General features: G+C 41.5%; 1 protein-coding gene across 3 annotated transcripts in view; it reads left to right on the forward strand.

Annotated features, from left to right (window-relative positions):
* The first annotated feature begins 2,718 nt into the window (after positions 1-2,718).
* The window catches only part of LCLAT1 (lysocardiolipin acyltransferase 1), a 195,415-nt gene continuing 180,973 nt past the window's right edge, over positions 2,719-17,160 (forward strand). For 2 of the 3 annotated variants that reach the window (XM_005893608.2, XM_070379314.1), the window contains exon 1: positions 2,719-2,874. The gene's annotated coding sequence lies outside the window, so the exon portion shown is untranslated. Of the gene's footprint in view, positions 2,875-4,350; positions 4,471-17,160 lie in introns of all 3 variants that reach the window. The other variant, XM_070379313.1, reaches the window with a different exon arrangement.

A 17,160-nucleotide genomic window follows, 5' to 3' on the forward strand; every position in this document is an offset into this window, starting at 1 on the left:
GGATAGGAGGGTCTTTTGGTATTTATAACAAGCCTCTCTGAGCCTGTGTTTAAGCTAATGAATTGACTCTGGGAGGAGGGAAGCTGGTTGCCAGAGGAACAAACCCTGAGATTAGAGGCTTGAAACTTTCAACTCCATCCTTCAATCCCCCAAGGAGGGATTGAGTTAATCATTAGCGGTCAGTGATTTCATTAATTATGCCAAGATTGGAGTCAGGAGAAGAAGGTGATGACAGAAGATGAGATGGTTGGATGGCATCACCGACTCAATGGATACGAATTTGAGTAAACTCCGGGAGTTGGTGATGGACAGGGAGGCCAGACGTGCTGCAGTCTATGGGGTAGCAAAGACTTGGACACGACTGAGTGACTGAACTGAACTGAATGAGATCTCCATTAAAAAAAACACTGACAACAGTTTCTGAGAGCTTCCTGGTTCGAGTGAACAGTGGGGTGCTGGGAGGGCGACACACCCAGAGGGGGAATGAAAGCTGAGTCCCCTCTCCACAACCCAGACCTTGCTCCATGCCTCTCTAACATTTGACTGTTCCTGAGTTGTACCCTTTAGAATAAGCCAGTAGACAGAGGTAATGCGTTCTCCTGAGTTCTGTGATCTGTTCTAGCAAACTAGACCCTGAGCAGGGTATTGTGGGATGTCCTGATTTACAGCCAGTTTGTCAGAAGTATCCAAGGTCTAGACTTCCCACTGGCATTTGAAGTAGGGAGCAGAGTTGCACAACTAAGCCCTGAACCTCTGGGGTCTGCACTACTTTGGAGTTGTGAGTGTCAAAACTGAATTAGCTTGCAGGACACTCAGTGGGTGTCCATAGAGCATTGGAGAATAGCTTGGCGTGGAAAAGCCACACACGTGGTAAACAAGAGCTAATGCCTTTAGTCTCCACAGTTTTGACCCTTTCCTTCAGGTTCTACTGCTCCATTCCTCAAAAACTCCTAAGGTTAGGGAAGTGAGATAGAGAAGAAACCAGGATGATTCATCAAGTCAGTTAATGTTCTGACTTGATGTTAGAAGTCAGTTCTTCATCATTTGGCACTGTTTATTCTAGGAGTTACAGAGACGCAAAGATAAACTATTATATAATCCCTTCTTTCAAAAATCCATCTCCAAGGCTTTTAGGATTCCCCCTGGCCTCTAATAACAACAAATTAAAAAACTTGTCGGGGTGAGTGGAGGAGGTAAGACTTTAGATAACTTTTTTCCTAGAAATCTTAAAGATTTTTAAAAAATAAGGCTTAAGGTCACAGGGGTAATTGATAGAGCTGGCTTTTGTATTGGTGTTTCCCTCTGTTGTTTAATCTTCATTTTCTAACACAATTTCAGCATTTGAAATATTTCAATATTTCTGAATAAAACTGGAGAGTTTGTGAAAAAGAACATGTAAACTTTTGATTCACAGAGAGTTTGGAGTATAATTTTTTGTTTGTTTGGTGCACCCTGTGGCTTGTGGGATCTTAGTTCTCTGACCAGGGATCAAACCCAGGCCTCAGCAGTGAGAGAACAAAGTCCTGACCACTGGTCCACCAGGGAACTCCAACGGAGTATAATTTAGCTATATTGAAGCTATGCACCCTAAACTTAGATGTTCATTATTGTTTACACTCCATATTTTGTCAGGACAGGAATTCTGTATTTTGAAAAAAAATTCTTTCCCCTCTGTACCCTGATGAATAAACGAACAAAACACATAAACATAGGTAAAGTGGCTAAGTGTGTGATGGGTAGTTAAATTTATTCTTTTTGGGATTTTAAATCAGTGAATCTTCGTTGAGAACTAGCAGGAGGAAGGCACTGTGCAGAAAATGAAAAAAGGCTTAACTGCAGTCCCCAGCATCATGGAGCTTTAGAGTTTAGGTTAAGGAACAGATGTCCCAGGACAGAAAGTGGCAGTGAAAGCCTTCTGTGAGGGATGCTCAGAGGAGGTAAAGTTTCCCTCTGGGAAAACTTCATGCTACGGAGAGCTTGGTGCTGCGCGTCGGGAACCTGAATTCTAGAACTGGTTCTATTACTGATTTGCCTCTGTAGGTTAGGCTTTGTGGACAACGAGTATCACCAGCCATATCAGTAAAGACAGGATGTTGTGGCCATCAGCCACTCCCCCCAACGCCCCCACCCCCTAGATAGTTACGGTGCCTGTCAGAGAAACTATTTCAGTGAGCCCAGACTCTTGCATCTTCCCATAGGTAGAAAGTGCTAACTTCATTAATTTAAGCTGTCTGGCTTTTAATTAATAGTAATTTTTAAATATTCCGACTACCTAGTTTTTGTTGCAAAAGTTCCTAAATATCCTGGCTCCTCCCTTATCTCTTCTGAACAGCCCCTCAGAGCAATATGAGAGGCTGCCTCCTGGGCTTAAGTCCTCAGTATGTTCCTCCAGGAAAACTCGGTTCTCAATTTTTAGGTCATACATTTTTAAGCTCCCCAGATTTCTATTGTCACTCTGAAACTCTAAGGGTTAGAGGGACAATGACCTTCAGATTTCCTATTTCTTATTGCTACTCGCCCCTACACCCCCTCGCTCTCTATGTCCCTCTTCTTCTGGAGGCCAGATGGAGAAATGAAGGTGGTCCCTTTAAGGGAGCCCTCAGTGTCTGGCCCCGGGGAGCCCCAGGCGGGGAGCAGGGGCGGGGCTCCGGGGACCCGGGCTTCCCACGCAGCCGGGGACGCCGCTGCGTCATGGCGCTCACAGCCAATTAGGATGAAGCCTGCCTGGACGCATTACTAGGGCGACGGGCCCGACGCCTCCTGCTTCGGGATGAATTAGCGGCGGGTTCTGCACCCAGGTTGTGACCCCCACGGATTCTGCAACTCACCCACGCGCTCTCCACTGCGTCGCGCGTAGTCCTCTGCTGGCCACAGGTGAGAAGCTGGAACCGTCAGGTGTGGGTTCCGGCGCCGGGAAAATGGCGGCGGCGGTCGGGGGATCCCCGGTTGGCGGAGGGGGAGCAGTCCCATGGGCACCTCCCTGGACCGCCGGCCTCCCCGGGACGCGGCCCCCTGTAACGGTCACTTGACAGGAAATTAGGGTCCGGATGCGGGTGGCTGTGCCACCGGCTCAGGTGAGAGGAGGCGTGGGGAAGCGATTCCCGGAGGCTAGCGGAGGCGTCGGGGGCCACGGAGCAGCTCGGCCGGCTCGATGGGCCGCTTTGCTCGGTGTTTACAGAAAGCTCACCAACACGTCCTTGCTACAGACCTGGTTGGAGCTGCACCGTTGCGAACACAGTCCAGCCTTTCACTGTTAAATCGGATGTACAAAAGGTCCCAAGTGGCCGCCACGTGCGAGGCTTAGATGTGAACTGGAGAAGGCAGGGGCTGGAACTGGTTTATCTGTATCCTCCAGGCGCCTGCTTGTAGGTGACAAGAGGGGCAGTGCCACGAAAGGAAGGGTAGGCCCCAACGAGGGGCTGATGTCAAGTCCGATCGTTAAAGCGAGTGTCTGAGCTCCTGCTTCTCCACTGGAAGAGAAGAAATACAAAGTTTGGGCGCTTAGGTGTTGGGGAGACAGTCTTCCTCCTTGTACTTTCTGGGTTCGGGTGGGTTCCCCGGGGGCATTGCCCCTGCCTTCGAAGTTCTTTAGCTCCATTCCACGTGCACGTGGCTGCATGTACAATTGAGGATTTGTTGCCAAAATCTTGGCTCTCTGTGCACCAAAACCAAACAGAAATAGAGTTATGGAAGAGAAAGAAAGAGTGGCTTTATTACTTTGCCAGGAGACAAAGCAGGAGCTCAGTATGCTAGCAGGAGAGGTTATGTAGTCAGACAGCAGTATGTGATAAGGATCAAGGCAGTAACAGTCTTGTATTTACCTCTTCTGAGAAGTTTCAAAACGGTGGGGGGTTGCTAACAAGATGAGGGTGTGTACAGGGTCTCAGCAGGTCAATCTCCTAATCTTGATGAGCCTCTCTGTTCCCTTTAATCTTTGCCTCAGGTGGTTACCCTTGCTGTTCCTCCTGCCCTTTAGAACTCAAGAGAAGGTCACGGGAGGCCAGAATCTTGCCTACAAGAAATGGGGAACAAAAGAGGTCTCCATGCCCAGGAGCCCGACAGGGCCCTGCTCAGTATCAGACTGACATTCCGTTTAAGCTCAGGAATGTAAAAGATAGATGTATCTGTGCAGGTCTTACAGAAATGAAATTTTGTCCATTCATGTCAGTCCCTTATTTGAGCAAAGACTTGTCATGATAAATGAGGAAGCAGAAATCAATCATTGAAGAAGGTTTTAAGTTTTTATTAAACTCTTCAAAAGAATACTTTGCCAGATGACTTTTACAACATAATTTGTGTTAGGTGTTAAGATTTATTGCTTTGATGCATTTTTCTGGTTTCTGTTTATAGAAAAAAAGTAACATTGGTTCTTTCATTGAGCCTTGGTGGAACTGCCCTGCCAAGTCCTTGGGATATGAAGATTAATTGCTGATCCTGAGTGAGACAAAGAAGTTTGATTCACTAATGCAGGTGATAAGGACTCAAGTATAGTTGGGGTGGGTACAGAGAGCTGCAGGAATGCATAGCAGGTAACAGTTGCTTCTGCTGTGGTCCTGTCCTAGAAGGAAAGGGAGCTGATTGCAAAGTAAAGGGGGAAAGAGCTTTAGGCAAAGGAGGAGGCAGTGCCAAGTTAGGTTGGGTTAGTTTTTTAAAAAAACTATCTTGATGAAAGTCCTTTTTGCAAAACTTGTATCTTTTGAGAGTAAAAGAAAAAGATTCATTTTAATTTTTTCCCCCGTTTCAAAGAAGTTCCTATTGTACATTGCATGAAATGTACTTCCATGTGACAGAAAAGCAGGTTAAGTGATTTTTGTTTTCTGTAGCAGTCTTGATTTGGTGGAGCACCTTGTTCTGTTATTGAGAGAGAGCACAGTGGCACTTTTCATTTGCCATCTTTGGAGGGCCTGCTGTGAATCAGGCACTGTGAAAATGAGGTGTCTTCCTTGTTCTAATTTGAGCAAATGATGGTCCATTTCTTCCCCCCAGGTGCTTAAAAGAGACTGTTTCACACTGCATCTGTGGAGATTTGGTGTTGGGCTGGAGTTAGGTACAGTTTCTAGTTCCTACTCTGCCACTGAAAATATCTTAGGGAAATCATTGTTTCCTTATTACCTTGTCTTTGACATGGACAAAGCGTTTCTCCTCCAAGCAATCTCACTGTTGTTGTGAGGAGAAAAAAAGAAGTATAGGTAAAAGGACTTAAAAAAAGTGAAAAGCACTGTGATGACAGTGACATTATAGACACTGTTCCAGGAGCCCATACAGGCTCGCTCAGCCAGCAGCATTGTGAAGTGAGTACTTTATCATCTTTGTTTTACAGATGAGGAAACTGAGACACACTGAACTTTTAAGTTTTTTTCCACAAATTGCACTACTAGTGTCATGGTGCCAGGCTGTGTTCTTAGCCACTGGGCGTACTATCTTCTGTAACTTGCAGATGTTAAAGTGTTAGGGGGATATATACGAACAGGCTTTCAGTGAAGTAATTTTGTGTGTGTGGTCTTTTAGTCGTATAGATAATGACCGTGACTCATTCCACTGGCATCCAATAGTGATTTATATAGTGATGACTACAGTTACTTTGGTTAAGTGATATAGTCATCCCACCTTTAATGTCCATTATTTTTAAAAGTATTTTAAAACAGGGTTGTTACTGACTTCTAAGAGGAAGCACAAATCAATAATTGAAGAAGGTTTTAGTTTTTATTAAACTCTTCAAAAGAATACTTTGCCAGATGACTGTTACAACATAATTTGTGTTAGGTGTTAAGATTCATTGCTTTGATGTATTTTTCTAGTCTCTGTTTATTAAAAAAAAGGTAACATGAATTAAAGTGGCTGGGACGTTCGTTCTTTCTTTGAGCCTTCATGGAACTGCCCTGCCAAGCCCTTGGGATATAAAGATTAATTACTGCTTCTGAGTGAGACAAAGAAGTTTAATTCACTAATGCAGGTGGTAAGGACTCAACTATAGTTGGGATGGGTACAGAGAGCTGCAGGAACGCATAGCAGGTAACAGTCGCTTCTTCTGTGATCCTGTGCAAGAAAGAAAGGGAGCTGATTGCAAGGTAAAGGGGGAAGGAGCTTTAGGCAAAGGAGGAGGCGGTGTCAGATTGGGTTGAGAGGGCATGAGTGCCCAGTAGTCAGGCCAGAGTTTTGCAAAAGTTGGTGAGAAAGAAGCCAGGAAAGGTCAGGGCCATATTATGAATTCTCAGTTGAGAGAGTGATTTTATCCTGTGGGCAGTGGGACCTATAGAAGGATGAGTAACACGACCAACTTTATGCTCTGTAAAGGGAACTTTGATGATGGCAGGGTCAAAGACAGAATGTAAGGAAGAAACCAGTTAAGGGCAGGTTCCATACTCCAGATCAGAGATGGTGAGGGAGTGAGGCAGGGCATTAACTGTGACAGCAAAGTTCAGAGTCCACCACACACATTTTGAAGGCAGAATGGAAGATGGCTGGGTGTGAAGAATAGTGGGGTGGGGAGGGAAGCACCTGCTGAGCAAGTGAAGGTAAGACTAAGGTGTTATATTTGGGGTGTTTTGGTAACCATATGGTTAGAGATCAGAAATACTGTTAAAATTTTTAGGGAAAAGGATGGAGCAAGGAGTTCTTTGTTACTGGGTTTTGGGAAACCTGTAAACCCTCTCAGGTGCTGGGTTACATAAAGTGTAACAACCAGGTTTAACAGAAGCCTCTAGGCTTTTGATTTCTGAGACTACAGAACTTTTCATTATATCCTTGAAGACAGTAGGCTTTCCATTGAAGGAAAGCCACTCAAAGGGAATGGGAAGAGGGTACGGTTGAAGTAAAATATTAGAATAACGAGTGTTACAGAGTGTTCTCCCCCCCTTGTTAACATTATGTTTTAATATATTTGTACAGAAATCATATTACAAATGTAGTCACAAATGAATTCTCTAGTTGTAAAACTGACCACTGCTCAAACTTCCATAGTACTAGAGTTGTCTTATCACCAACAACATAACATGAATGCATTTGAAATCAACCACATGGTGAAATTGTAAACCTTGGAGAGAGGCAGAATTCATGAATTCAGAGCAAGGCCAAGAACTGTTCAAACCATAAGCAGAAATCAAAGGACTACTGAGTAGAGTAGGCATAGATTTCTTGAAAAAGACTTAAGGCGATGAGTATAACAATGATTGACAAATTTGACTTCAGACTTTGTTAAAATTGAGAATTTTTCCCCATCTAAAGATAACAACATTAAGAGAATGAAGGGCAAAATACAGATTGGAAGAAGAAAATGGCAGTTCATCTGGCAGATGTATGTATATCATGTAAACTTAGTAAGAAAAAGACAGTTTTATTTTAAAATGTACAAAAGTTTTGAATAGAATCTCTGTATGGCCAGTATGCGTATAGAGAAGTGTTCAACATCAGTCAATGGAGAAATGCAAATTAATTAATACAATAATGAAAAAACAACAGTGAGATACTATTGTCTGCCTTCTGGAATGGCTAAAATGAAAGAGTGTCAGTGCCTTTGTTGGCAAGGATGTGGAGCCACAGGATCTCTTAAATGTTTTGGTAGGAATGTAAAATGGTACAGTCATCTTGGAAAATTGGCTGTATCTAATCCTACCCATGACCCATCATTTTCATTCTTAAGAATATACCCAAGGGAAATAGATGTATATTCTACCCCTCCCCCCAAAAGTAAAAGGATGTTCAAAGCACCTTTATTCATGATAACCAAAAATGAGATGAAACCCAACTGGACATTGGCAGTAGAATGGATGAATAAGTTGTGGTTTATTTATATAATGAAAAATTAAAGAAGCAATAAAAGGGAAGGAACTACTGCTTATGTACACATCAACATTGATGGATCTCATGGACTTAATGAGCCAGATAATTCATTGAATACTGTGTGACTCGATTCAAATGAAGTTCAAAAACAGGTAACAACTCTTTCCAGGTCAGAATAGTGGTTCCTCCAAGGGGTGGTGTTGGTAATGACTAGAAGGGGCATGAGGGAACCTTCTGGCATGTTGGAAATGTTCTGTATCCTGAGATGGCATGGGTGTATGTGTATGAAAAATTCAAGTTGCATACCTAAGATTTGTACAGTTTCTCTTATACTTTAATTTAAAAAGAGGTGCTAGTGAGAATTTGGCAGTGTTAGACCAGTTAACTTTTGATGAGGAAAACCAGCAGGAATGACAGTGAGAAAGGTGCTTTAAAGGAATATAAAAGGAGTATGAGAGGCCCCAGGGAAATGATGAAATCTAGATTTTTTTATTTTTTATTTTACAAAAATGTCTTTTATATAATTGTCTTGTAAAAGGCAAATGTGAAATTAAGGCTGTTATATCATGCTGTTTTACAGTTTGGTCTCAAAGTTACGTTCCAAACTCTGTACCAGATGATTAGTTCCTTGTCCTAAGAATTAATGCAAGAAACTTCAAGTGTAACCTAGGTTTTGGTAAATACAAGATATGTTATGGGAAATAAATTGATGTATATTTTGCTTAATTTTGAGGGGAAAAATTCTAATCAAATCTCTTTTTCATCAATATGAAATGTGGTCCCTGTTTAAGAGAAGTCACTGTGTGGCTTTTCCACATCCCTACTGATGGCTCTTGAGAATGAGCCCTGAGTTGTGATTCCTTTGGCTGCAGGGTCTCGAATGTAGTGATGGAGCTAAGAAAAGCCTTTGGTGAGCTACCTGTAGCAGCGAGGTAAAGCTCAAAAAAGGCCTTTGTGAGCTACCATCAGATTTGACAGTGTTTATCACACCTCTCCCTGCTGGTGATGGTGGTTTAGAAGCTAAGTCGTGTTCGGCCTTGGCGACCCCATGGAGTGTAGCCTGCCAGGCTCCTCTTCCATGGGATTCTCCAGACAAGAATACTGGAGTGGATTGCCATTTCCTTCTCCAGGGGATCTTCCCAACCCAGGGGTCAAACCAGGATCTCCTGCATTGCTGACTGAGCTACTTCTCTCCCTAGGTCTCTCTAACTGACAGTGAGGACGAGGGGTGGGTGGATCCTGCTGTGAGGACCTGGGAGGCAGAAGTCTGAGGGGCAGCCACCAGTGAGAGCTGACTGGATATGATTAACCACAGTATCAGCTATAACTCTGTTACAGTTGAGGTTTCTGCACAGGTACAATGCTCACTTCCTCCCAGGAAGGAGATTACTATTCCAGGGATGATGAGGAGTACTTATGCTGTCCTTAGTTTTCCATCTCAATTAGAGATCACCTTCTTTTTATGTTTGTAAGTGAAAGTTAACCCCCTCCGGAGACCTTGTGGAGCAGGGACATAGCTTATTTCTGTGGTGAGCTAGTGTCTACTGGTGTCACAAAGCAAATGATGGATAAGAGACAGGAATAAAGATGCAATGAGGGAAGAGATGTGAGTGGTAGCAGCCATTCTTAGGCTCTATGTGGCCAGTAATGTGGACTGAAAGGTTTTTTTTTTTAACTCTGACAGTGATTCTTTCCACACATGAATGTTAGGTATCTTGGGGAAGACATCTTTGTCTGGGTTCTTATTATTTCTGCCTTCCTTTTCAAATACGAATACTTTTATTAGATTTATTTTTTAAATTGAGTTCAGTTCAGTCGCTCAGTCGTGTCCAACTCTTTGCGACCCCATGAATCGCAGCACGCCAGGCCTCTCTGTCCATCACCAACTCCCGGAGTTCACTCAGACTCACGTCCATTGAGTCAGTGATGCCATCCAGCCATCTCATCCTCTGTCGTCCCCTTCTCCTCCTGCCCCCAATCCCTCCCAGCATCAGAGTCTTTTCCAATGAGTCAACTCTTCGCATGAGGTGGCCAAAGTACTGGAGTTTCAGCTTTAGCATCATTCCTTCCAAAGAAATCCCAGGGCTGATCTCCTTCAGAATGGACTGGTTAGATCTCCTTGCAGTCCAAGGGACTCTCAAGAGTCTTCTCCAACACCACAATTCAAAAGCATCAATTCTTTGGCGCTCAGCTGTCTTCACAGTCCAGCTTTCACATCCATACATGACCACTGGAAACACCATAGCCTTGACTAGATGGACCTTTGTTGGCAAAGTAATGTCTCTGCTTTTCAAAATGCTATCTAGGTTGGTCATAACTTTTCTTCCAAGAAGTAAGCGTCTGTTAATTTCATGGCTGCAGTCACCATCTGCAGTGATTTTGGAGCCCCCCAAAATAAAGTCTGACACTGTTTCCACTGTTTGCCCATCTATTTCCCATAAAGTGATAGGACCAGATGCCATGATCTTCATTTTCTGAATGTTGAGTTTTAAGCCAACTTTTTCACTCTCCTCTTTCACTTTCATCAAGAGGCTTTTTAGTTCCTCTTCACTTTCTGCCATAAGGGTCGTGTCATCTGCATATCTGAGGTGATTGATATTTCTCCCGGCAATCTTGATTCCAGCTTGTGCTTCTTCCAGTCCAGCATTTCTCATGATGTACTCTGCATAGAAGTGAAATAAGCAGGGTGACAATATACAGCCTTGACGTACTCCTTTTCCTATTTGGAACCAGTCTGTTGTTCCATGTCCAGTTCTAACTGTTGCTTCCTGACCTGTGTACAAATTTCTCAAGAGGCAGGTCAGGTGGTCTGGTATTCCTATCTCTTTCAGAATTTTCCACAGTTTATTGTGATGCACACAGTCAAAGGCTTAAATTATGTAGCCTATAATAATTTGCCTTTTGAGGGTTATGGAGAAGAATGATGGTAACCAGGAGTGGCTTGAATACCAAAATGTTTATTTGTTTAATCTGAACATTTTTGAACCGTTACTGTGAGCTTGGTGATGGAGACAGAATTGAGTAGGTACCGTTTCTGCCACCTCCAGAGGTTCTAGGGGAGACTCTGCTCCTGGCCTCTTCTAGCCTCTGGTGGCTGCCTGCATTCCTTGGCTTGTGGCTACATCACTCATTCCTTGTCTCTGTGGTCACTGCCTTCTCCTGTTCTGTCTGTGGTCAGATTGCCTTCTGCCTCTTTTTTGAAAAGAATATATGTGATTGTATTTAGGGCCCACCATGATAGTCCAGCTTCCCAGGTGGCCCTAGTGGTAAAGAACTTGCCTGTCAGTGCAGGAGATGTAAGAGACAAGGGTTCAGGTTCGATCCTTGGGTCGGGAATATCCCCTAGAGGACAGCGGTGTAACCCACTCCAGTATTCATGCCTGGAGAATTCTGTGGACAGAGGAGCCTGACAGGCTACAGTCCATGCGGTTGCAGAGTCAGACATGACTGAAGCAACTTGCAGGCATGATATTCCAGGATAATCCCTCCATCTTAAAAGATTTAAGTTAATCATATCTACAAAGTGTTGGTTTTTTTTTTTTTTCCTTTTCTGCTTAGGTAATATTTACAGGTTCAAACGATTAATATCTTATGTGGCTATCTTTTGAGAGGGTCATTGTATAGTCAAGGTATTTGTTAATCTATGTATTGCAGGTGAAGAGATTAATTACTTGAAGTCACAAAGTTAGAATTAACTTCTCTTTATGTATATGTTTCCCATCTGTGTACCACCTTTTGGAAGAAAGTAATATTCTGTGTTTATGTGGATTTGTTATACAGTCAAGTTTAGGGATTTTTTTTTTTCTAAAAAACTTGTTATTTTGAGATAATTGTAGAATTACATGCAATTTTTAAGAAATAATACAAAAATTCCATGTCCCCTTTATACAGTTTTTCCCAATGTACAGTATTACAACCAGAATATTGACATTGATACAGCCAAGAAGGTGAACAGCTTCCCCACACAGATTTCTTATATGGTCCTTTGATAGCTTCACATCCCCTTCTCTGACCTCTGGCTATCACTAATGTGTTCTCAATTTCTATAATTCTGTCACTGCAAGAATGTTACTTAAATGGAATTATACAGTGGGTAGCCTTTGGCGATTTATCTTTTTTTCACTTAGCATGATTCCCTGGACATTCATCCAAGTTGTTTTATGTATCAGTAGTTTGTTCTTTTTTCTTGCTTAGTATTTCTCTATAGTCTTCAGTATTTTTTGATATTGCGCGAGCATACTCAGTTGTGTCTGTCTCTTTGCAACCCTGTAGGCTGTAACCCTGATGTGAAGAATTGACTCATTGGAAAAGACCCTGATACTGGGAAAGACTGAAGGCGGGAGGCAGAGGGGATGACAGAGGATGAGATGGTTGGGTGGCATCACCGACTCAATGGACGTGAGTTTGAGTAAGCTCCAGGAGTTGGTGATGGACAGGGAAGCCTGGCATGCTGCAGTCCTTGGGGTCGCAAAGAGTCAGACATGACTGAGCAACTGAACTGAACTGAGACTGTAGCCCACCAGGCTCCTCTGTCCAGGGAATTTTCCTCCAGGGGATATTCTGGACCCAGGGATGGAATCCGTGTTTCCTGTGTTGCCAGGCAGATTCTTTACCATAGAGCTACCTGGTAATGTAGCTACCAAAGGACATCTTGGTTTTTTTCTAGTTTTTGGCTGTTTTCCCTAAAGCTACAGTGAACATTCATGTACAGATTTTATGTAAACATAAATTTTTATTTTATTGGAATAAATGCCCAGGAATGCAGTTACTATACCATATGGTGGTTGTATGGGTACATTGAACTCTTAATTCTCTTCTGTCCTAATGCTAATACCAAACTGTCTTAATTATCGTTGCTTTGTGGTAAGTTTTGAAAATGGGAAGTAGGTCTCCTACTTTCTTTTTCAAAATTGTGTTGTTTTTTCCGGGTCCCTTGTAAGGCCTTACAAATTTTAGAATCAGCTTGTTGGTTTCAACAAAGACGTCAGTTGTGGATCTGTTTGTCAGTAATTTTTAATACTATTTTCATTGAGTTGTACAACCATTACCACAATTCCTTTTAGAACATTTTCTTCACCTCAGTAAGAAGCCCTGTATCCATTAACAGGGACACCTCATCTTTCTTCATCCTCCTCTACCTTTGACCTAGGCAAATACTCATCTACTTTCTGCCTATCCTAGGCATTTCCTTTAAGTAGAACTACACAATATATGGCCTTTTGTAACTGGTTTCCTTCACTTTTTAGCATAATATTTTAAAGGTTCATCCCTGTGGTAGCATATAACAATACTTAATTCCTTTTTATGTTCAAGTAATATTCCATTGTATGGATACACTACTTTTTATTTATCCATTCACCAGTTGATGGACATTCATGTACAAGTTTTTGCACAATTTTTTTGCATAATTATGCTGTAATTTCTTTGGCGGGGTATATACCTAGGAGTTGAATTTCTGGTTCATAGGGTAGCTTATGTGTTTAATCTTTTCAGGGCTTTTCCAGACTCTCCCATTTTACAATCCCCTTGCAGTGTGTGGGGATTTCCATATTTCTCCATCCTCCTCCAACACTTGCTATTATCTTTTTGATTATAACCATTCTAGAGAAGTTGTAATAAAACATTCTCTTGTAATAAAACATCTCTTAAAGAATAAAAAAATCTTTATTACAATAAAATACAATATTATTTATTATTTATTGTAATAAAATATTGTATTTCATAATAATTCAATCCTAAATTCTTCACCATTTATCTTCTAAAAACAAGGTCATACATAACAAGAGTATAATAATAATACTCAACAATTTAATATAATACTGTTGTTTAATATACAATCCATATGTATGTTTCCTCAGTTGTCCTTTATAGATGTTTATTTCTGTATTAAGAATCCAATGAAAGAAGTGTTTTCATGTCTGTTTAGCTTCTTCAATCTAGACTAGTTGTAAGAAAACATTCTCTTGGATGTGAGGTAATCTCTCATTGCAGTTTTTACTTGCATTTCCCTGATGAGAAATGATGTCAGACATCTTTTCATGTGGTTATTAGGCATTTGTGTATTTTCTTTGGGGAAATATCTATTCAGATCCTTTGCCCATTTTTTCCTTTTTATTTTTTAAATTATGAAAATATAACACATTTGCAAGAGACTTGGAAAATACAGAGCAAATTTATATATAGTTCTATATATTACAATTTATTTTAAATAGATAAATAAGATTTTTAGTTGGAGTTTCAATATCAAGCTCAAAAATTAATAGAATGACTGTACATAGAAGTAGAAGGGTATAGTAGACCTAAAAAGCACTGTGAACCAATTCAACATAATTAAGATTTATACAACTCTGCCCATTTTTAATTGGGTTATTTGCCTTTTTACCACTGCTTTATACAAGTTCTTCATATATTCCAGTTAGAAGCCCCTGATCCTATGTGTGATTTGTAGAAGTTTTCTTCTATTCTGTAGGTTGTCTTTTCTATTGAAATGCAGTTTGCAGTTGATTTTCTTTCTTTCTTTTTTTATTTTTAATCGAAGGATAATTGCTTTACAGTATTGTGTTGGTTTCTACCAAACATCAACATGAATCAGCCTTTCCTGGTATGTTTATCTTGTATCTGTAGCCTTACTGAATTCACACTTTAGGTGGTTCTAGGACGTTTTGGGGCAGATTCTTCGGGATTGTGTATGTAAACCATCATGTCATCTGCAAATAGGGACAGGTTTATTTCTTCTTTCTGTATGGCTTTTATTTCCTTTTCTTGCCTTCTTGCATTGAGTAGAATTTCCAGTACTGTGTTGTACAAGGGTGGTGAGAATGAACATCCTTGTTCTCAATAATAGAGGCAATGAATGCAGTGTTCATTTTTTTCATTTATCATTATGTGTAGTAATGTTTGCTGTTTTTTTTTTTTAAAGATGCTCATTATCTAGTTGAGGAAGTTCCCTGTATTCCCTTATTTTTATGAGCGCTTTTCTCTTGAACAGGATTGACATTATTATTATTATTATAGCTCTTACCAAGTTTTCTGGTCTCTTTTTTTAACTTTTCATTTTATGTTGGGGTATAATTGATTAACAGTGTTGTGATAGTTTCAGGTGTGTAGCAAAATGATTCAGTTATACATGTGTATATTCTTTTTCAAATTCTTTCCTATTTAGGTTGTTCCATAATATTCAGCAGAGTTTCTTGTACTATATGGTAGGTCCTTGCTGGTTATTCATTTTGTTTATTAAAAAAAATTTTTTTTTCCTTTGTATAGCCCAACTCACTAAATTTTTATTTTAAATGAATTGGTGTTTATGGTATGTATGATGTCACAGACAGTGACCATACAACAGTTTATATTGTTGGGAACAGGCACAGCTGAAAAGTGGCTGACTTGCTATTCTTATATTACACAGGAGTAGGTCAGTTAGGGAGTTAAAATAATAGTCAACAGAATGCTATTTTTTTTTTTAACTTTTTATTTTGTATTGGAATATAGAACTCCGGCAGACGGTGATGGACAGGGAGGCCTGGCGTGCTGTGATTCATGGGGTCGCAAAGAGTTGGACACGACTGAGCGACTCAACTGAACTGAACTGATAGCTGATTAGCAAACAATGTTGTGATAGTTTGAGGTGAAGAGCGAAGGAACTTAGCCATATACATACATGTGTCCATTCTCCCCCATACTCCCCTCCCATCCAGGCTGCCACATAACATTGAGCGGAATTCCATGTGCTCTCAGTAGGTCCTTGTTGGTGGTCCATTTTAAATACAGCAGTGTGTACATGTCAGTCCCAAACCCCTTAACTATCCTTTACACCCAAAACAGGATTGACTTTTATCAGATGATTTTTTTCTGTGTAGACTGGTATGATCGTGTAAATATGTGTTTTTTTCAGTTTGTTAGTATGTGGGTTACATTGATCTTGAATATTGAACTAAGGAGTTTTGTGATTATATTCATGTATTGGTCTATAGTTTTTTTTTTTTTTGTAGTAATGTCTTTTCCTGGTTTTTGAGGGTTTTTTTTTTTTTTTTTGAGGGCTTCCCTTGTAACTCAGTTCGTAAAGAATCTGCCTGCAGTACAGGAGGCCCAGGTTTGATCCCTGGGTTGGGAAGATCCCCTGGGGATGGAAATGGCAACCCACTCCAGGATCCTTGCCTGGAAAATCTCATGGATGCAGGAGCCTGGCGGGCTGCAGTCCATAGGGTCGCAAAGAGTTGGGCATGACTGAGTGACTAACACTAACACACTGCACTTCTGGTTTTTGCATCAGGGAGATGCTGGATTCTTAACGTGATCTTGTGTTTTCCAAAGAGATTGTGTTAATTCTTGAAACATTTGGTAGAATTCTCTAATGAAACGATCTGGGCCAGGAGATTCCTCTTTTGGGAGGTTTTTAATTATGAGTTTAATTTCCTTAATAGTTATAGGGCTGTTCAGATTGTTTCATTTTGAGTGAGTTGTGTGTTTTGAGGAATTGGTCCGTTGACATACAAAGCAGGGCTCTTCACTGCTGCTGGGCAGCCGTGGGAGTTTCAGCTCTTCTGTAGGCCTTACTGATAGACTCTGCCTTCTTGCTGTTCCCCACACGGCCTAAACTGACACCACTGGGAGGGGATGGCCTTCTTACACCTGCAGATAGAGGAAGTCCTGACTGTCTGCTAGGCTGTCTCATACCATTCTGGTGGAGATGAGAAGGGGAGCCTCGTTACTGTCATAGGAGTAGAAGTACAGCTCTCCAGGTGTTCTTCCTAGATGCTGTGTGGCAGGGGACAGGGGTCCTTAGCAAGGGAAGGAAGTTCTGCCTTTGGTATCATCCCCACAGGTGAAGGTAGGAGGTAAGGGAGGGAGTAAGGGGGTAGCCTCCTGTAATGTTAAGGCACAACAGTATATAGCCTGGTGAGAAGGAAAGTTTAGACTCTTTACTTGGCTTACCTTGTCACAGGGTACGGGTGAGCTACAGTTTATCCTATGGTTTTTGGCTGGAGTGCCAGTGGTTATTGTCTACAAGTTTTCTGTTTTGCTCTGCTGCTCTTTTCTTGGTTCTCTGTCTGCCTCCATTGGCATTTCTGGATTATTGGCTGCTTCAGCTCTGTGTCTATGCGGTATTTGAGGCAAAAGGAAAACCCAGAGAATTCACCATCATGTTGTTCCACAGATCCCAGGGTCCTTCCCAAACTAAAGTGCCTTCTCTCCACCTTCAGAGTCTTCTTTTGTTTGTTTCACATATAATGTCCTGAATATTCATCGGAAGGACTGATGTTGAAGCTGAAGCTCCAATACTTTGGCCACCTGATGAGAAGAACTAACTCATTAGAAAAGACCTTGATGCTGGGAAAGATTGAAGGCAGGAGGAGAAGGGGACGACAGAGGATGAGATGGTTG

Source organism: Bos mutus, chromosome 11, assembly GCF_027580195.1.
Source record: "Bos mutus isolate GX-2022 chromosome 11, NWIPB_WYAK_1.1, whole genome shotgun sequence".
In the NCBI taxonomy this organism is placed as follows: domain Eukaryota; kingdom Metazoa; phylum Chordata; class Mammalia; order Artiodactyla; family Bovidae; genus Bos; species Bos mutus.